The sequence below is a fragment of the Mesoplodon densirostris genome, chromosome 10 (assembly GCF_025265405.1).
Source record: "Mesoplodon densirostris isolate mMesDen1 chromosome 10, mMesDen1 primary haplotype, whole genome shotgun sequence".
Lineage (NCBI taxonomy): Eukaryota > Metazoa > Chordata > Mammalia > Artiodactyla > Ziphiidae > Mesoplodon > Mesoplodon densirostris.
The window spans coordinates 65,122,252-65,143,789 of NC_082670.1; the positions used below are offsets into that span (position 1 = coordinate 65,122,252).

The 21,538-nt window shown below is 41.4% G+C and overlaps 1 protein-coding gene across 2 annotated transcripts in view; it reads right to left on the bottom strand.

Annotated features, from left to right (window-relative positions):
• CTNNB1 (catenin beta 1) overlaps positions 1-10,419 on the bottom strand; it is a 41,685-nt gene extending 31,266 nt beyond the window's left edge. For both annotated transcript variants that reach the window (XM_060109134.1, XM_060109133.1), the window contains exon 1: positions 10,210-10,419. The gene's annotated coding sequence lies outside the window, so the exon portion shown is untranslated. The remainder of the gene's footprint in view (positions 1-10,209) is intronic.
• Between the last annotated feature and the right edge of the window lie 11,119 nt (positions 10,420-21,538).

The window sequence follows — 21,538 nt, forward strand, 5'->3', positions numbered from 1 at the left end:
ATGAGACTGGAGTGTATTTAGACAATGAAAAAGGAGAGGTCCAAGGACTAAATTTTCAGCCACTACAACATAGAGGTCAGAGATGACAGAAAAAGCAAGGAAGACTAAGGAGGAACCACCAGTGAGGTAGAAAGAAAACCTGCTAGCAGATGCGGTGGCCTAGAAGCCAAGGGGAACTTGTGTCTCAAGCAACTGTACCAAATGCTACTGAGAGGTTAAGTGAGATGAGGACTAGAGATTTATAACATGGTGGTCACTGGTAGGGGCTGAAAAGAAAAGGGGAGAGAGTGTATCCAAGCAATTGTTTCAAGGTGTCTTGTTCGAAAGAGAAGCAGACTGGGTGGATGAAAGGGGAAACAGGAAGAAAAGATTTTTTTGTTTTAAATGGGACAAATAATATCATGTCTGTATGCTCATAGAAGGAAAAACCAATGATGCAAGAGAAGGGAGAATGACAGGGTCGTGTTCTTGAGAGCAAGAGGGAATGGGATCTAGTATAGAAATGAGCTGGTTGTCCTTATCTCTGAACACTACAGTTTGTCCATGATGACAGAGGAGAAGGTAAAGGGCACAGTCACAGATGTGGGAGCATACAGGAATTCTTCCAATTATTTAATATGCTTTGTGAAATAGAAAGCAAGGGAAATAGATGAAAGCAAGGATGGGGGAGGGGGTTTGGGGAGGTTTGAGGAGAGAGGAAAATGATACAGTCATAAAGAGGGGTGAACTAAGAGACCAAGGACCACTGGACATGAAATCAAGAGAGGGACAAGGTTGTTGAGAGAGTATATAAGGAAGTGATTATGATTCAACATGAAATTTCAGTTGGGAAGAAGTGAGGGTGAGGGATACTGAAAAGCTTAGAAAGACAGTGTAAGTTTCAGTGGGGCTGAAAAGCTGTTTGAATTGAAGTATTGGGGTGGTTGAATCAGATGGAAAAATAAAATCATTGGAGGAGAGGACATCAAGGAACTAAGAAGTCAGAAGAGCGGAAGCATCCTCTGCATCAGTGTTACTCAAAGTACCAGACCACAACACCCTAAGGAGCTTGTGCCAGATTATATAAACATACTGCTTCCTTCATCAAAAAAGTTTTGGTACCAAAAAAGGTCAGCTGAACTAAACACTGAACTTAGCGATACAGGTGAGTTACATTTTGGCACAAACCCCTTACTGCAATTCATACTGTAACAAACAGTTCACAGACCAGGTGACATTCTGAGTAGCACTGCTCCACATGGATACTGATATCACCAAGAACCAAGAATTATGACAGAAATAGAGACGACAGTGAGCCAGGAGATAATGGTATTCAAGGAAGCAGGGGGATGACCCAGGAAAGTTGGTAGATGACTGAAATAAGGAGGGGTAGTGGGTGGTATAATTTGATGGCATGAGAGTCAAAGCTTAAAGTTTTGGAAAAGAATGGTCAAGAAGTGATAATGAGGAACAAAGAAGACATCTACTCTACCTCTTGGTTCACCAATAAAAGGTGTGCAAGAAGAGGAAACATCTACCACTTCAAAGAGTTTCAAAGTCAGTAGGATTATCAGCGGAGAGGCTAGGTTACAGCTGGAGCAAGAAAGAGAAGGAAACATTCCCAGAACAGACAGACAATAAAAAGGATTTGCTAAGGACTATGAGTTCCAGAAGGCACAATGAATGGACTTCAGGAGATGATAAAATGTGAGAAATGGAGACCCAAAACAGCAATGGGATTCAAATCTGGAGGGATACGGGTAATACCTACAGAAGAGTGAGGCATAACTAAAGAAACAAAGTCCTACAAAAGGCATGTGTTAGGACTGGCCTCTGACCAGAATATAATGCTTACTCCTTTATAAAGATGGACCCTCCATCCATGCAGATTGATGATAAGAAGGTGAAGGAGTTCCTGTTTATTTAGCTTCTGAGGGGGAAAAGGGGACTAGTTTGACGAGCAAAGAGACGGTTGAACAGTCTTCTATCCTAGCACTTTCTAGAGAAATGTAATATGATCTGGGGTGTAACGGCAATAAGGAGAAACCTAAGGCTCTTTGGCATATAGTCAGGGCATTCTTCAAGCATGATTCAAGAATGTAAGTATTCCTACAAAAAAGATCCAGTTTTAGTATTTTAACTATCATTACTTTGCCTTATGAGTGACTCCCAGATTTCTAATCTGTTAAACTTTCTAGCCTCTTTTCATTCTACGGGGAATAGACTGGCTGGCACTCTGACTCAGGACCTAGGAAAAATGACAGCAGAATTAAGGCAGGAAACAGTGACCTATAGAGGACAACTATCAGATATGAGTTTCACCTTGTAAATGGATCACAGAGGACATTCATAACTAAAAGTTACAACGATATAAACCTCACTCATATCTCATGTGGCTTTTCCAAGATATCAAATTTAAAAAAAAAATAAAATAATTTAAAAACTTTAAGTAAAACAACTTTAAGCAAAGTACCAGAAAGACTAATAAGAATCTATCTAAAGAGTACCATGTCAGCATACTATGTTTCCTATATAACATTTATGTAGTGTCTACTTTTGTATCTAAATGAACTGTTGGGTATAAAGTAATGTTTGACATTGCTACATTCTTTCAGTCGCTCAGGAGAGATTTTAAGTGTCTACCTCAGCACTTTCTACACAATAGAATGGAACTCCACTAAGAAACCTCCATAGTTATTTGGATTGAAAAATATTTCCAAGAAACCCTTGTTCCTCCCTTACACATGGGTCATTCATCTGGTATATAGAAGACTTCAAAGACAGACTCACTCCCTACACCCTTACCCCCAAACCACTTAATTATACTTTAAAGTTGGGGGGCAGCTTTTACAACTCCCCCCCGAGAAACAAATTACAATCTTTAAGATCATCTTGAAAATGCATTCCCGAGAAAGTCTGCAGTAAATCTAACTTCTCACAATTTTATATGGATAATGTACAATAGAGTGTGCGTACATAATAAATATCACAATTATTTCAGCTATCATAAAACCTTGTTAATAAAAGAAACTTATTAACTAACCCTTTAACATGTGCACATCTTTTCCTTCCAAGTCAGCTACCAGCATTTAAAATAAGATTTATCACAGCTATCGTTTGTATGCCATGAGGACTGATGAACTTCAAATAACTGAAACAGGTTAAAAATATCTCCCTCACCCCCAATTTTTTAACTAATTGTTTAACACACCTGTTACATCAGTTATAAGGAAAATATCAGTCCAGCAACATGTAAGTTATGAAATCACAAGTAAAACCATGGGAATATTAGTGAAGAAATTAATAGATGGAAAGAAACAGGGGAGCAAAATGGCACTGCATGAAGCAGTTTCAAACCAGCATCATCCAGCTATTCATACTTTTCAAACTTTTTTGGGGGGCGGTGCGGGGGAGGCCTTTTCAACAAGTTCAGAAGAAATCAGAGGCAGGAAATTTCTGGACTATCACAAGAGAAACTTTACAGTGGCTCTGTAAAGTTATATGGGGATTGCAGAACAGGCCAAGGGGTGAACACCTTGGGATGAATGTTTTGTGAAAATTCCACTGAACAGTTTGGCTTGCATTCTATACCATATCATATACAAACAACTGCAGTCTACAGCACTATTTTCAGATTTTTTTTAAAACCAATGTTGGCCTATGTTTTGCGTTTTCAGTCCAGACATAGTTTGCCATTTAAACATGTAGTCAGGAAACTAAATACCCAACTTTTCAAACTCTGCAAATGAAAAACCTTGCCCTAGCAGCAAAAGATTTAACCAGTATCTACTTAATTGCCTGCATAAATTTATTCTGACCAAATAGCAGTAAGCCATTAATTTAAATAAAACTAATATTCAATTAATATTTCATTACCTAAACTTTGCTTTTCAGTTTTAAATCTAGTCTGATAATAGTTTATCACAGAAATGCAGACTTCGGCTGAAAACCAGGACATGAGTTAACGCCATCAATAAAATTTCAGGCTGACATGATTGTGTACACACAGCCAGAACTTGTCCAGCATTTTAGGTACCTTCAAAGATTAAGTTTTGAGACCTCATTTAAGAAAACATTTTAAAAAACTATACTTAAGATTATCAAGTAATAAACAAGTTATTTCTCCTCCTTTTCCTTGACCCAACCCATCTTAATTCCTAAACTTATAAGTGTACATTTCCCAGATTTCACAAAGTTAGTAATATGAACCTGTTTTAAGTTCCTAATCTATAATCAATTGATACAAGGCATTTTTCAAGTGCGAAACATGAACCTAATAGTTTAACAAATCTTACTTTCTAAGTTATACATATATATACTTATTATACATAGATACAGATGCATACATACCCACAGAATCGTATTACCAAAAACTGTACTCTAAATGGACTACTGCAGATGTCACAAACTGGCAGATCCTGCCAATAGGTGTATTTAATTTGTGTTAAACAGTGTCTCAAAACACGAATTTCATTCACCAATGTGTGCAAATCATGGCATGCACATCAATCCAGATTTTCTGCTTCTCTTAAGGGAAAAAAAATTCAGATGATGTGGAAACATGAACTACTTTCCCACACAATGGCTGGAGCTGAAGACTGGCTTAGATAGGCCATGTGTTCCCCAATTTGTCGTAGTTCACAGGGTCCCAGTTAGCCCATACCTGCCTGGCGCTGGAGACACTGAGTAGTTATTCCCACTGTGATGCAAGATCAATCGTATATGGTTTGTGACAGCAATCTTACTTTAGTCATTTATCTTGAATGTCAAATTGTTGCATGCTATATAAATGAAGACAAGCAGCCAATTTCAAGGGATAAATTAGGCTCCCAACAGGCAGAATTTTTTTTTTTTTAAGTAAGATGTACATAGTTTTCAGGAGAACTTTCAAATCTACTCTCATCTCATAAAAATCTTGGAAAACTGGAATATAAGCTATTTGACCTACAGACAGTAAATGATGCAAATACTAGTTATGGACTTAGACATTACTTATTCCACATATGATGCTTTATGAGGGATCACAACCCATTCTGAAATAACCATTTATATTAAACAGCTGAGGCAATCTTGCCTCATGTTTTTAAAAAGGTATAACAGGGACTTCCCTGGTGGCGCAGTGGTTAAGAATCCACCTGCTAATGCAGGGGACACGAGTTCAAGCCCTGTTCCAGGAAGATCCCACATGCCACGGAGCAACTAAGCCTGTGTGCCACAACTACTGAGCCTGTGCTCTAAAGCCTGCGAGCCACAACTACTGAGCCCGCGCGCCTAGAGCCTGTGCTCTGCAACAAGAGAAGCCACCACAATGAGAAGCCCGCTCACCCAACGAAGAGTAGCCCCCGCTCGCCACAACTAGAGAAAGCCCACGTGCAGAAATGAAGACCCAACAAAGCCAAAAATAAATAAGTTAAATAATTTTTTTAAATCTATTAATAAAAAGGTATAACAATAATACATTTCTTAAATAGTCAAAAATCATTATCAATGTTTCCACAAAAATATACTAAATTCCAAGAGCAAACTGGAGCAGTAAGTGATACGGTCATTTTCCCTCCCTACTCAATCAACTTTCAAATTTCATTTCAAGCACCTATTTATGGAAAATATACAAAGTTAAAATTTTTTTTTCTAAACTGAGAATTTCCCATAAAATGACCATTTGACTTCTAAAAGCTATTTTTTTTTTTTTTTTTAACGATTGCTTTTATTTATTTTTGGCTGCACTGGGTCTTCATTGCTGCGCGCGGGCTTTCTCTATTTGCAGCGAGCGGGGGCTACTCTTCATTGCGGTGCACGGGTTTCTCAATGCGGTGGCTTCTCTTGTTGCGGAGCATGGGCTCTAGGGCATGCGGGCTCAGTAGTTGTGGCTCGCGGGCTCTAGAGCGCAGGCTCACTAGTTGTGGCACACAGGCTTAATTGTTCTGCGGCATGTGGGATCTTCCTGGACCAGGGCTCGAACCCGTGTACCCTGCATTGGCAGGCGGATTCTTAACCACTGTGCCACCAGGGAAGTCCCTAAAAGCTATTTTCAATGGGCTTTCTTCCTGTTACTAATCAGAATCTGATTTAAAACAAGTATTTTCATAAAATAATGATACTAATAGAAGCAGCAAGAACTTTTAACATAGGAGTGTGGAGAAAGGTTTTTACTGAAAATTTTAAAGGTCAAAATACTGGTATTGTGCATCACAGCACTATACAAATGTATACGCTATACAAATGCCTATAGTCACTAGGCATTGTGCTCTAGAGTTCACGTAAGTTGACTCAACTAGCTTTGTTGATATCCAGTTCTTAACACAGACATAATATTCCTTGAAAATATAACCAAGTTGAAGACTTACTCATGTTTTACTGTATAAGAGATTTTAGACAAATTGACAATTCACTTCTTTGTTAACTTCTTCTGAGAATTTTAGTTTCTATAATTCATTAATATGGCTAGACATGAGGATCATTTACCCCAAAATTATACTGGGTTTTTGGTTTATAATTATGATATATTTAAGCAGAACTTCCTATTTTAAGTAACAAATAAAATTTAACCCCTCATTTAACTTTGACCTTTCTCCTGCAAATAATGGTTGAGATGACATGTTCTCAAGCCGATCTTTTAATTAGCAGTAATAATATAAATAAGCTATTCTAGAATTCAAAAGGTTCCTTGACTGATGCTTTCCCATCAAAACTGTTTGTAAATATATTCCACGCAAACTTGATGGGGAAAAAATACCACTATCATTATATTATATCCACTGGAGGGCACTCAATGTGACCAAAGCATCCAATAACATGCCCTAACTCTATTCTCACTCAACTGCATCAAGTTTGAGGGAGACTTTGGGGATGGGGAATCTCTCTTAAAAGAAGAGATGCCCACAATTAACAAACTTACAAAGATAGTTAAACTCTAAAAAGGGTTCCTAATGTGACTGACTTTCTCTATTAAGAGCTTCTTTTTCCTTAGGGAGAAAGCAGATTAAATACATACTTCAAGGATACAGGCAGGGTTCAGGCCTCAACAGAAGTATCTAGATTTCAAACCTGGTCAAGCTCAGACTTGCGTAAAACACAAAAGCAGCATTCTTAAGTAAACAGAGGAAATAAAGAACTTTCTCCAGAGTTTAAGTGATGAAAAACTACACAAGTTAACTCCTACTCATTTTCAAGCAATATAAATCATATATTTTTCCTTCGTGAAACTTAAGTACTTATTTTAGCCTATTACTCTATCACACCACAATTAGAAAGGTATTACATAAATAATAGTCTGTTAAAGAATGAGAACTGATTCTGCAACTCGGTATCCTCTCAATGAGGGTACAAGAGGCAACAGCTACATGCTCTGGACTAATCAGCAAGCAGTAGCTCCTAGTCTATGTTTTACTATTTACTTTTATGGTATAAAAATGTTTTTAGTCAAGGTGTTTCAACTAAAGATACCATATTCCCAGCAAAAAGAGAGCTACAAGAATACAACTAAGTTAACACAACTAATGTTTTCACAACCAATGTCACATGTCAACATGTAGCACGAAAGAGTTGCCAATACTTTTTATTAGAAGTTTGTCCTGCTCTAAATGCATTCATCCCTTCTGCCCTGGGCTGGCAATCAAGCACGCTTCCAACCAAGCTCAAAGTACAAACTTAAAATTTACCACCTCCTCCTCTACAATTATTATCAGCAACTAGTAAACCATAAAAGAGAAATGAAAGCTTATTATAACTGGACAGATGTATATTGTTTCATTTCAATAACAACAAAGTTTCATTTGGCTGAAGATACTACATATACTACATTTCTGTGGTTTTAAGTTCACTGCTACTTATAACTATAAAAGACTGAGATTCAAACTTTCGAATTCTCCATGTTCCTAGTTTCAACAATACTTACGCTCCTCTTTCCACCCCTCCCAACAATAAAAAAGGATATCTGCAGATAGTTTTCCTAAGGACCAAATCTCAAAACACCCTTAGAGAAATATGCCTACTTCAAGTTTTCTCTTTCCCATTTGGGGAGGTGGAGGAGGGAAGTGTCTATGAAAACAAAAATACACTTCATTTATATGTATAATTTTTATTCTCTTCATCACTAGTAACAGTAGGAAGCTCAATTCAGTTTCACTTTTAATATGGGAATCTACATTTTTCTCCATAATTACCTTGGTAAAGGAAATAGACAACATTTCAAAAGAAAGAAAACTCTTGAACACTTACTGACAATTGAACACTGCTAAATGTTTTTTTTTTTTTTAGCCCCCCTTTTTTTTTAAATTGGTTTTTCCTGAAAGCTATTTTAAATGACTGCTCTAGCCTCTGGAAGAATCTCAGGCCTAGAACTCCACAAGGGCTCTAAGTTACATACTATACTAAACTTTCTAGTGCAGTTTTTTAATTTCCCCCTCAAGGACTTCAGACTTGAATAGTCTCAGCATTCCTTTAATCCTATAGAATAATCTTCTGGATGTTTTTCAAGTTACTGTTGCAATCACTTTAGGGCCTTGTACATGGCCTTCAGAACAAAGACTAGGTCAAAGTAATGAATACTGGGCACAACTTAATCAAATTTTGTGAAAGGATATTCTCAAACCTTAATGGCACTTTTTTTTTAACCCAGAGATTTGTGGGTTTAAATGTAAAAGTAAAATAAATGTAGCAGCCACCTTAGTTCAGATGGGCGGGGGGAGCCTCCCAAGTAGAAGTTTACGTCACTAATTTAAGCAGATACTAAACAGCAGCATTATATAAATAACATTTCAAGCTATGTCCAATATTTCTTAGGACGAAGACAAGTTAGCAGGAAGATAGCTGAAGGTACTGAATGTACACCAAGGGACAATAATGAAATGGCTTCCCAAGTTCCAGACAAAATACTTTATAACTTAGCGATCTAAAAAACAGCAGCCCAGACTTTATCAAAGGCTAGCCGTCTCTTCAAGTTGCTGTCTAGTCTAAGCCACCACTATTCACGACACAAAGCTCTCGTTTCACTAAAACCACTCCTCGATTTCCTTCTGCCGACCTCTGCATACCAGCAGGCCAGTCTCCCTTCATTCACCACTCACAAACTCGGGGGGGAGGGGAGACCACAGATGTCTGGAAGATACAAAGTAGGAGACAATGCTCCCTCCAACAGGGAACAGAAAACGAAGGAAACAACTACATCCGACTGCCAAAGCTTTCAAGTTTAGCGGATTCAGAAGCGCGCTGTAAGAACTGAACTTCGAAAGTCTCTGTTCCAAGTCCTCTCCCCAGACAAAACACGGAACTAAGTTGCAACGCTTGAATTTCCTTTGGGCAATTTCGTAGCGAGGGAAAAATTCACCCCGCTGGAAAGTGTTCTCAAAATCAAGTTTAGCTGCCATGAAACTATCTGAATAAAGAATTTCCACGAACAAAATTCTCGAAGCAGTCAGAGTCTGAATCCCATGGGTCACTTGATAAGAGCCAGTAAGCCAGTCGCCCTCGCCCTTATTTTTCCCAGGACCTCCCTTGCACGCCGCTTTCACCCACCTGCACCGTACAAGAAAATATACGTGCAAGATATGGATTTTTATCTGTGCAAACCCTCCTGGCGCATCGCACCGTCTGCAATAATAGTTTGGATCCTCTAAGGTTTAAAGTTGCTTCGATTTAAACAAGCGCACTCACGCCGGCAGGGCATTAAAAAAAAAAATACTAACGAGCCTCTTAACAATCCGTCCTTAAGCACGAAAGGGGGAACCTGGAGATGGGAACTCGGGTGGCGTCCCAGGCCCAGCGCCCGCACCCCAACTCCCCGCGGAGGCCGGGAAGGCGGAGTCCCCCGTCCCCACCCCGCCCCCCACCCCGGCGCATCCCGAAGCGCAGGGTCCCTCCCCCAAACTCAGCCGCGGCCGGAGCCCCGGACAGAAACCACAGTACTCCCCCCCACACCCCGCCGGCCATCCGAGCTCCAGGACGCGCCCTCGCGGCGCCCCCTCCCCGAAAGCGGTGCCCCCCGGGCCCCCGAAGAGCGGCGCGACCGGAACCGGGCCAGGCCGCCGCCCTCCGCCCCCCGAGCGCGGCCCGCCTCCGCCGCCTCCCCGGCGTCCCCAGCCCGCAACCCCCGCTCCCCACCCGGGGCCTCCGGGCTGCGCTGGGCCCGGTTCCCAGCCGCCGCCGGGACCGCGCGCCCGCGACGAAGTTTGGCTCCGAAGCGGGAGTGGGAGCAGCCCCAGAAGGGTAAGGAAAGGAGCGCCCAAGCACCTCAGGGGAACAGGCTCCTCCCGCCGCGGTAGTCCGACCGTCCTCGGCCTGCAGTGGCGGCTCGACGGGGAACGGAGCTGTTCCTCGAACCTTCCTCGGTCTCCGCCTCCCCTCGCTCTCCGCTCCCGGGGACGGGCTAACGCGGCTGCCACAGACCGAGAGGCTTAAAATGGCGCCGCACAAGGAGCTCTTATAAGTCGCGCAGGAGCTTCTGTATCCTGCCGCCAGCGGCGCAGCGCGAAGCGTTCCGCCGCGCGAGGACAAGGGGCGGGGCGCGGGGGGCGGTGGAAAGTAGTCCCCGCGCCGCTGAGCAGCCCGCCGTCGTCCGCCCGCCCGGGGCAGGGGCGGGGCGCACGCGTCCTCTCCGGACGCTGTACGGGGTAGAGGCTGGCGGCTGCCCTGCCGTGCGGGACCGGAGAGCGGCCCGCTAGGGCGCCGTGGTCCGAGTTGGGAAGGCCGAGGGCCCCCGCGAGCCGGGGTAGGCTGGGGGGAGGACGACGCTGGTACTCTCCACTGTCCCGAGCCCGACGTCCCCGCCTCGCGCGTGCCCCGGGCCGTGAGAGCGGACGCGGGGCTGGCCGCGCGCTGCCCGCTGCTCGCGGGAGGCGGCATCGGGACCCAGGCCCTCCGGGGCCGAGCGGGCCAGGCGGCACAGGTCCCGGGAGGGCGGAAGTTCGGGGCCGGGGCCGCGCCGGCGGCTCGGGGAATGAGGTCGGGGCCCGCCCGCTCCGGGCGCTGCTGGGCGCCGCCGCCGCCCGGCTCCCGGTCAGGGGACCCCGGCGCGTTCGTGCTTCCGCCGTAGTTGCGGTCTGGGCCCCAGGCTGTCTGCAAGACTTGGCTCGCAGGCGAGCCAAGAGCCCCAGAGCCCCCCCCACGGTCCGGATCGTGGATTCCGCATCCCTACCGGCTGTTCACCCCGAATCTGGAAATGAAGTACCCGGCCGAGCCGCCGGTTCTCCCCACTCCCGAAGGCTGTGAACTCGCGTTAGGATAGGCGCCTAGCCCGCAATTCAACAAGTCCTGATGAGTCCCTACTGTGAACAAATGACTGATAGAAATGGACTAGCTCTAGAGCCCTGCCAACTAGGTTAATTCTTACAGATTCCATTTTCATGTGGTTCCACTTTGTTACTAAGTATCAATAGATTTTTGTGGTGGTGGCGAGGATTTTTCTTTGGAGGAGGTGCATTTATAGGGTATCACTTATTTGAGAAATCCAAGTATGTTGTTTATGGAAAGAGCTATCGATTAGGCAGCTTCTAATTTTTAAAAACTCATTTTCTATTCTTCAAAAACATTTTCGAATTCGTCTTAACAGGTTGAAGTTGGTTCTTCATTTACCTTGGAAATGTCTCCATTGTAATCCAGCAGGATTGGCATTTGTCAAAGCTGAAACAGTTATGATCGATTCTCTAGTCTGTTGTTGTATGCTTATTTTTCCTCCAAAACAATGGAGAGAGTACAAAAAGCAACAAAGTTACCTTGAGGCTTTTATCTCTGTAATTAATGCATGCAAACAATAGGTCTTTATACATAGGTACAGGCAGGAAACCTTCTTATTCATTCACTCATGGAGTAGGTTATGTAGTTTTACGCATAGCTATGCTTCAAGGGCAATATGTTCTTTAAATAATTCAATTTTTCCCCCTATCTTAAAGATATTTTATTATATACCGTGGTAATGTTAACTGCTGTCTATCACCATAGCATACGTGGGGCCCTGCAGTGGGAAAGTCCACAGACTAAGATGATGTTCAGTGAGATCCATTGTCTACAATGACTTTCTCATTTGTGTCTTTGCTAGTAGTTCTGTAGAATTAAGAGTAGAGGATGGTTGCAGTTAACCATCTGGTCATAATTTGAACAGATCGAAAGGAAAAAGATACTTCATCAAAGCAGTGTTTCTAATATAAACTCAAAAGTGTAAATGGCATTTTTTCAGGTACTGATCCCCAATTTTAATGTTTATATACAGAGTTAAAGAATATGCAGTTGATTTGATTAAAGTCATATATTTAAAATAGGATGACTAATATCAAAGTAATTTTTTAACAGACGTTTTCTTTTTCTATGTTTAGTTTTGGTTTTGTTTTGCTGAATAAGGCACACTATTAAAACTGGTTAAGAAATATCTGCACCATTAGAACATCTAAAGGATAAAAACTCTTCTATGTTTGTATTTCTCTATTTAGATGCCAAGATAATTGAAGCATTTTTCTATGATTTAGATATCTTAATCTAAATTTATAATTAATATTTAAAATCTCTAGTTAATACTTTAAGCAAACACATGTTAGTAAAGGAAATGTAAAATTTGCAACAATGCAGCAAGCTATTTTTCCCATCACATCTAAGTGTACTGAAGAATTACTGGGTGACTAGCACTAAGACAAATTAGTTGAATTTAACAAATTGCTCAGAATTTTTATTTGCTTATCCCCAAGATAGAAATTGTTCCAATTGCCTCACCAAAAATATGAGGTGAATAACTTCTCTGAAATGAAGACAAATATTAACATTAAACCAACAAGAAATACAAGCATCAAAATACCTGATGAGTTGGTGAAATAAGTGATTTTGTAAAAATTATTTTTAAAAATTGACCTTGGGCAATATATTTCATAAAAAAACACTTGGTTATCTTTTTACACCTTTTCCTTCTAGAGCTAGCCACTTGGGTTTGACGTGAATTAATCCATTTTGTGAAACTGCAGAGGACAAATGGTTCTAAATTTCAGGCTGTGTTCCTGGAAACCAAAAGTGTCTCCAGCTGGTTTAACAGAGGAAGTATTACCTGTCATGATTTCAGACCATTGGCACATCCAGCAGTGGTTCCATGGAGCCTGAAGGTACAGCGTCCCTTCACTAAAACACATACTTTTGAATCACCTTTAGGCGAAGAAATAAATGCCCAGATTGTTTTTGCACTTCCGACAGAAACATTAATCAAGGCAGCACTGCAAAGAAGGCCCGTTCCCTTTTGGGACAGTTAACTCTATCAAATCCACTAATTAAACATTTCTTGAACACTAAGACAATCAGCTTCCTTTAGAGAGAAATGGATGCCTGGCTCCTTTTGATGAGGATCCTTAAATGAATGTGTAATTGTAATTGTTAAGAAGCCCTCCTTGAAAAGAAACAGAAACAGTAGGAAACAGTGAAGCGAGGGTGTGGTCTCTTCTGGACAATCTGAATTTCCTTGGGAAGAATCCTCCCCCAGCAGAAAGGTAAGACTAAATAATATTCCATGCATTTATAAACAATAACTCCCGACTCTCTAAGAAGGCTTGTTCAAAAATATTTCTTTTCAACAACCTGCAAACACTGGACAAAAATCAGAATCAGCTTTTCATTTAGCAGTTCATCAAGTGGGCTGTTTATGGATTGGGGCTTTTGATTTGCAATCCATCATCTCAGGGTTCAGTGTTATCTTTTGATTTCTTTCCAGCTGAACAGACTAAGTAGTTGTAAATACCTCTTGTCAGACTACATGGTTGGCTATTCTTACACACAGAAGTCATCTAGGAACCCACTGGGCAAATTCGGCGGAGAGCCACTATGGAAAGCTTGCATCTGGTGTGCACTGCGGCACGAGGGGGGGCAGTGAAGGTGGTGGGAGGCGATGTCCATGGTGGTGGCGGCGGCAGCAGCAGTGGTAGTTATGTTATGTTCATGGCCGCTTCAGCTATGCCAGGAACACTTTTCATGCTTGGAGTTATGTGTTCTCCAGGCCTTCATTGGCTTGACACAAGAGTCTCTGCCATATTAAGGAAGTACATTTTAATGGCTACCTTAGAAAGTGTAAGGAGAAGCAATGGAGACATCGTCCATCATATTCAAAGAGCACAAAGGTATATGTTTCTCAATGTTTCTAAGAACTAAGACAAACACCGCTGCATTGCTAAGAAATCATGCTTTGGAGACATACCTCCCCCAAACATACACACACACACACACACACACACACAAACACATACACACACCTCTCTATTAAAAATTTCAAAATGGTTGCAGATACTTCATTCACAAGAAGGTTAAAGGCGTTTCCCATCGAAAGAAGGATTAACTTACCGGAGGATTCTGGGACTGCAGATGTATACTGCGACAAAATCCTAAATTCATCGAAAAAAATCATTTCTAGACTCCAGCTGCTAAAAATAATAGAATTATATTAAATCATGGATAAGATTAAAACAAGCCATTTTCACATTCCAAAGTGTTCAGGAAAAAAATGATGCTTTTCTTTTAACTCCTTTCTTAAACAATGCAAATTTTAAAGTAGCTTTTTCTTTCCAGAGCACGCAGCGCCATGAAATCGATAATTTTTGATCTTTCGGTTAGTAGGCAACATGGTGAGCTATTGCAGGGACTGCAGGCAGCAGACATGTTCTTGTCAGCTAAAAATTTTCATATTGTTTTTGAATCCATTGAGATTTGTAGATGTGATACCACTGGTTTTTTGTTTTAGCTTGCACTAGGCTATAGGGACACAAACCCTCAGTTTATCGACATATCCAGGTCTATTGCTTTATATATATTAAAAACAGGGAGTCTTACTGGATCTTAAACAAAAAATTATGTAAAAGGAGTGGCTGGTGTGATTATAATCCCATCATGCAGGGTCCACGGTTCCCATTTAGTGAAATTTCGCAGAGGGCAACTTCTTAAGAACATCCCTGCTGTGCAGAGTGAAAAGCATGAACAAACCAAAGACAGAATTCATCTGTGTTTATATTTTACAAACAATGAAAAACCTACTCTTTGTATGCCTTTTTTCCCCCACCTTATTATTTCATGAAAACTGCAGCATTTTCCCCGCCCCCATCCAAACACTCACCACCCCAGCACTGCAGTATTCCGTCCCTCTGTTGCTTCTCCTTCGTCTTCTTTTTCGCTTTCACAAATTCTGCACGCGCCATCTTTGTGTGGGGTGATTCTTTGCTAATTTCAGTTACCCATTCTCTCACAAATCGGTTCAGAAATAGAAAATTATAGTGTGCTTTGGGGCTTAATTTGCCTAAATTTCTTCCAGGCTTCCCTTCTGACACAGAAACATGGAAACAACAGGGAGGGGGGGCAAAAAAAGAGATATTTCTATTATTGCCATAACCTGTTGTATACAGTGGTGATAAAAAATATTATTAACATAATAGCAACAGCTGCAGCCTAAATAGAAGCTATGAGATAATTAATGTGCTACAACAAATTAATTTGCTGCAGGTGCTTCTGCTGCGAACTGAGTAACCCATGCCATATAAAGTCTAAATAAAATGATGAGTCCCCCCACATGCTAAAAGAATACAGAGCAAAATGTCTTGTTCAGTAAATATTATGCATGCCTATTGTAAAAAAAAAAATCCTCCCCAGCCCCTTCCCCCCTGTCCCCCACCAACCTATCTCAAATGGTTTAGTCATCAGTGGATATCGGGTGTTTATGTGTATGAGTGTGTATGTACGCAGGTGGAGGGTATAGCTTTCTTAAACATATGGGAGTTTGATGCTGGGTCTTAGCTGGAAAACGTATGAAACAGCTATAGATTTCTCTTTAAAAATCAGCTCCATTGGTTTTAAAACAAAAATTAGTGTATTCATGTGTATAGCCAGAAGGAAAATAACAGTGTTGAGCTGTAGCCCATCTTTTAAAGATAATTAATCTTTTAAAAAATCACCTCTCTTACAAAAAAAGGAAATGTGTTTATAGTGTGGCACTCTTCATTGATGTGAAAGAGAGACTTTTTCTTTACTCTCACTTGCTGTCAAGTTGAGTGTTTATGGAGAATGATTGCTGGTTATATCACAAGTGTGTTCCAGAAATACACCGTATCAGACAGGGCAGCATGGACAGGGCCTGGGGAAGGTCACAGTGCCAGAAGCAAATGTCCATTTTCCATTTTGCACCACTCAGCAAAAAATAACTTTGAGCCTAGAAAAGTGGAGGAACATATAGATTGATTTTTTTAACTACTTGACAAAAAAAAAAAATTCTCTTAGAGTAGGGATATAGTCATTTCTGAGTTTTCTCCCAATAATGCTACCGAAGGAAATGACATTTCTGTTTTCATTGCAGCCTTAGTTTGTTGTTTGTTTAAAAGTCAAAAAATATAAATTTTATCATTGATCTAAATTTTCAAGGTTATTGGTTATTCAAATTTACTCTATTGGATGATCTTAAATTTTAATTCTAAATCTTACAATAAATTAGATCTATAGTTTCTTAAACAATGCATAGATTTTTTTAAATAGCATTTTGATTTAACTTTGCAGAAATTTTATTTCTAGGAGAGGATATAAAATTATTCAAACAGAACACTGTTCTGGCTGTATCCAGAAGGGACACTGCATTTGCACAGGTTTTCTTTTAAATATATTTTACTTCACATATTCTTTCAGGTGGACAGCAATGCTCTGAGTTACCACCATTCTCTAGACGAAATTACCGTGTATTTGTCACACCATTTCTCATGCAGTGACAGACATACATTTTACTCCATCTTTCTTTTGTTTATGCTAAAGCTTTTTCTTCATAATCCACTTTCAAATCTGCCCACATTTTGAATTTATGATTATAGAATCTGAATTAGGGGGGGAAAGAAATAGAAACAAAGACTGTATTGTTTTTCTCATAAAAAGAGGAGAAACAGCCAATTCTTTGATAAAAATGAGAAAAGTTGGTAAGTATGGAATATATCCATCTCCTCTGGGATTTTCCAGTAATTTTGATGTTAGTCGACTGTGTCGTTCCACACAAATGGAACTCTGTGAAATCATATAGTTCTATAATTATGAAATCAATTAGAGAAAGAAAAAATGCTTTAATTCCTGTTGCTTTAAGGGATCATCCATTCAAAATATTTTCCTTCCCCTATAAACTGTATTAGAATCTAAGCTATAAGAAATCAAGACTGTAAGTGTCTAACACACATATTCCTCTTTCCTGTGAATGTTCTCTTTTCATAGCATCATGATCCCAAATCTCTCAACCTTTCCTCATAAGACTTAGTTTCAGAACCCTTATTCTTACATTATCAGAACAAGGGACACTGTGCAAGTTCTAAATAGTAAAAAATGATTGTTGTAAACCAGCTTGCTTTGGTGTGGTTTGTTACACAGGAAAAGCTAACTAATATAGCTAAGATGATGCAACTTTTGCCTTGTTTTTAATAATCACATCATACTGCAGGTTTATCCTGAGCTTGTTGTCTTCTAAAACAAAAATGTCTAAAGATTTTAAATTATGCTGTCTGGTTAGTAAAAAAATTTTGAGTATATGCTCTCTAGATGTCTATTTATTTAAATCATATACAGGTACTGCTGTCAATACATATATTAAATATCAATGAAGCTTGGCTTCTTTTTTTTAAGATAAGAAGTCAGTATAGGAGTTGCAGTATTTTATTTCCTCATCCCAATAGATCCTCCTGGGCACCTTTTGGGTTATATTCACACTATTCAGGACCACTCTTCTAAAACTCTGAAATCTTCCATAAAATCTGCCTTAAAGCATTGTTCATCTATTCTGAATGTGTGCGATTTTTTTAAAACTAAACTCAGCTTTATTTATCATAGTTGCTGATTGTTGCAGAACCCTTTTGGAAATTACACATTGATCTTTTCTATTAACTGAGTTTAAATAAACCCCCTTTGGTAAAAAAAAAAAAAAAAAAAAAAAAAAAAAAAAACATTTGTGTTTCTAGCAAATGTACCTAGAATATATACTGGTTTGTGGGGTCTCTTGCATCACCATTTTCTCTTGGTATTTAACTCTTTTGTGTATGTGGATATGTATCCCATTTCTTTCTTTAACTATGTTTTAAGAAGGGGGTGTTGGGGACTTCCCTGCTGGTCCAGTGGTAAAGAATCCGCCTTGCAATGCAGGGGACGCGGGTTCCATCCCTGGTCAGGGAACTAAGATCCCACATGCCACGGGGCAACTAAGCCCAAGCGCCACAACTACTGAGCTCACATGCCTCAACGAGAGAGCCCGTGTGCCGCAAACTACAGAGCCCACGTGCTCTGGAGCCTCTGCACCACAACTAGAGAAGAGAAAACCCGCACACCACAACTAGAGAGAAGCCCGCCTGCCACAATGAAAGATCCCGCGTGCCACAACCAAGAACTGACACAGCCAAAAATAAATAAATAAAAGAAGGGGGTATTAATGACATTTTCAACAAAGAGGATGAGGATGCCTTTTCAGTGTCAAAAGATTCTGAGATACCTCACGATAGTAGCTGTACTTTCAGTATCTGTTGATTAAGAATCTGCATGATGGGCTTCCCTGGTGGCGCAGTGGTTGGGAGTCCGCCTGCCGATGCGGGGGGTGTGGGTTCGTGCCCCGGTCCGGGAGGATCCCACATGCCGCGGAGCAGCTGGGCCCATGGGCCATGGCCACTGGGCCTGCGCGTCCAGAGCCTGTGCTCCGCGATGGGAGAGGCCACAGCAGTGAGAGGCCCGCGTACCGCAAAAAAAAAAAAAAAAAAGAAACTGCATGATGACAAAAAGCTACTATAAAATCAGTAAGGCTTTTAAACAAATTGATCTTTTATTAATCACTGTGGAATCTACATGAATGTGAATACTAATTACAAACATATGTGGAAAACTCATTTTTCAGTGCACAGACGATTCTTCATGCCCTTCTGGGGTATTCGGGCCCTTGCTTAACTTGGTAATGAGAAAGCCACTGCAGGAATGAAAACAGGAAACACAAATCCCACTCTGTGGTGCACTAGTTCAGTGACCTGGACAGACTCTTTAACCTCTCTTGAGTCCTGGCATCCCCTCTGTAGTGGCAGAAACAGCAGTGGTGGTGGGAGTCACAGTAATCCAAATGGTGACATCCATTTGCTCAGGTTATAAGCTAGATACGCAGAGCTGGAATTTGAACTCTGTACTGTCCAGTGCAGTAGCCATTAGCTGTGGGTGGCTATTTAAATTTAAATGAATTAAAGTTAAAGTTAAATTAAATTTTAATTCCTCAGTCTCATTAGCACATTTCAAGCACTCAGTAGCCACATTTGGCTACCATATTGCACAGCATGGATAAAGAGCCATCATCGGTTCCATTAGGCATTGCTGAACAAGACTGTCCAACCGCAAAGGCTGTACTTTTGCCACTGGATTTAAATCTTCCTTACCCATACATTCCTTTACTTTTCCATCCATTTAGCAAACATTTACTGAATACCTACTACATGCCAGGCACCCTGTTGAACACTGGGGAGTTATCTCACTGTGTTGTTGTCAAGGGCAAACGTATAGACATAAAAGAGCTTTTTAAGCTATAAAGTTTTAGATGAAAGTGAGATACTTGTAGGTTGTAGTTGCTATAATAGTAGGACTCCACTTCATTGAGGGCAGGGTCTATGTTACTCTTCTTGGAATCCTCTCCTCCCTCCCCCACCCCACCTCCAGCACGTACCCATCAGATGTGAATGCATAGCTTCCCATTATAGTGCATATGTGTCAGTTTTTATCCATCCACTTTCTGAACCCTTTTCCTAAATTAGGGGAAATCATCAGGTAGCATATGGGCCGTGGAGCTGGATCATGGGCATGATGCCTCAGCTCAGCCAATCAGATTCTCTGCTTGGGACTTTGAAACTAGAGCACATGACGTGAAGAAGCAGGTTTACTGATTTCAGTGACTGCAGCAGTAATGTCCACTTTCTATTCAACTGTCACTTTACCGGATCTACGATGGTTAATCTTAAAAGCAACTTTATTTTGTCCACCCCAACCTGACACCCCCTTAAGCCTCCCACCATTACCATTGGATGCCACATGAAATGAATGCCCATGACTTTCCTGGTCTTTGTCAGCTAACAAAGTTTTCTGGTCACTAAGTTGCAAAACACGGTCTCAATTTAACACTTCTATCTTCAGTCGAAGGTAAAAATTCTCCCCCCGTCCCAGCTTGGGCTGCGAGGAGGGCGGCCTGACTCCTGCCTCACACCATCATGTCCTCCCCACCACCCAGCTGCTGTTTTTGACCCTTCTGGGGTTGCGGCCATGAGGAAAGGTAAGAGGAACGTAGTATTTCTTAACAGACTGGTTACTGTTGTCAACTGGCTTTTGCGCTCTGGGTCCGGCCAATGATTAAAGGTGGCCCTGTTGTGGACATTTTTGTGGGTTCTTGGGCAGCTCACCTGCCAGAACACTCTGCCACTCCCTTGGGTACGGAGTGACTCCACAACAGCCCCTCTGACGTTCTCTTCAAGGATCTGCCTCCAACCTCGATCTCTCATCCCTTTCACGTCCTCACTATGCTCAGTTCTGGGTCATCGGCTTTGACATTTCTGCCTGGTGATCTGCCCCATACCTTACACTGACATCTAAAAATGGTCATATCTTTGTGGCTCACTTGAACCTTCTGGCCTGACTTCCTGCTCCCCTGGGGACAGCAGTGAGGGCGATGACAACAGTGACCTCATCAGATGGTTCTGTGGGTATTGTTTCCTCACCTGCTTGCGCTTCAGCTTTTATTTTGAGCCTGTTGCTTCTACCTTCCTGGTGATTCTGTGAACTATCCAATAGCCTTTCAATACATTCTTTTTCTGCTTTAGCCAGCCAGTCACTTTCTATTCCTTAAGTTCAACACCTGCTCTGATAAGCGTTTCCATTGTAATGTGTTTTTTAAAATAAATTTATTTTTGGCTGTGTTGGGTCTTTGTTGCTGCGCGCGGGCTTTCTCTAGTTGCAGCGAGCCGGGGCGGGGCTACTCTTCGTTGCGGTGCGCACGCTTCTCATTGCGGTGCCTTCTCTTGTTGCGGAGCACGGGCTCTAGGTGCGCGGGCTTCAGTAGTTGTGGCACGCGGGCTCAGTAGTTGTGGCTTGCGGGCTCTAGAGCGCAGGCTCAGTAGTTGTGGTGCATGGGCTTAGCTGCTCCGTGGCATGTGGGGTCTTCCCGGAGCACGGCTCGAACCCGTGTCCCCTGCATTGGCGGGTGGATTCTTAACCACTGCACCACCAGGGAAGCCCCATAATGTATTTTTGACTGTTGTCTATCTATCTCCCTAGTTTGCATCTAGTCACTATATCTCCAGTATCCTTTCACATTGCAAAGCAACGCAGGCACCAGGCACCATGTACAACAGTCAAACAAATCCGAAATATGTAACATGGAATAAAAAGGTGCTACATAATTCCATGCCCCTCAGATTTCCATGTTCATCAGCATTTCTAAATTTATTTTGGAAGCAAATAATAGATTCACATATTTTAAATATATTTCACCCTATCCACAAGTTACCATCACCACAACCCTCACATTAACTCTTATTTCTTCCATATCCCGCCACTTTCTCTATGCATATGTAAACAAACATGA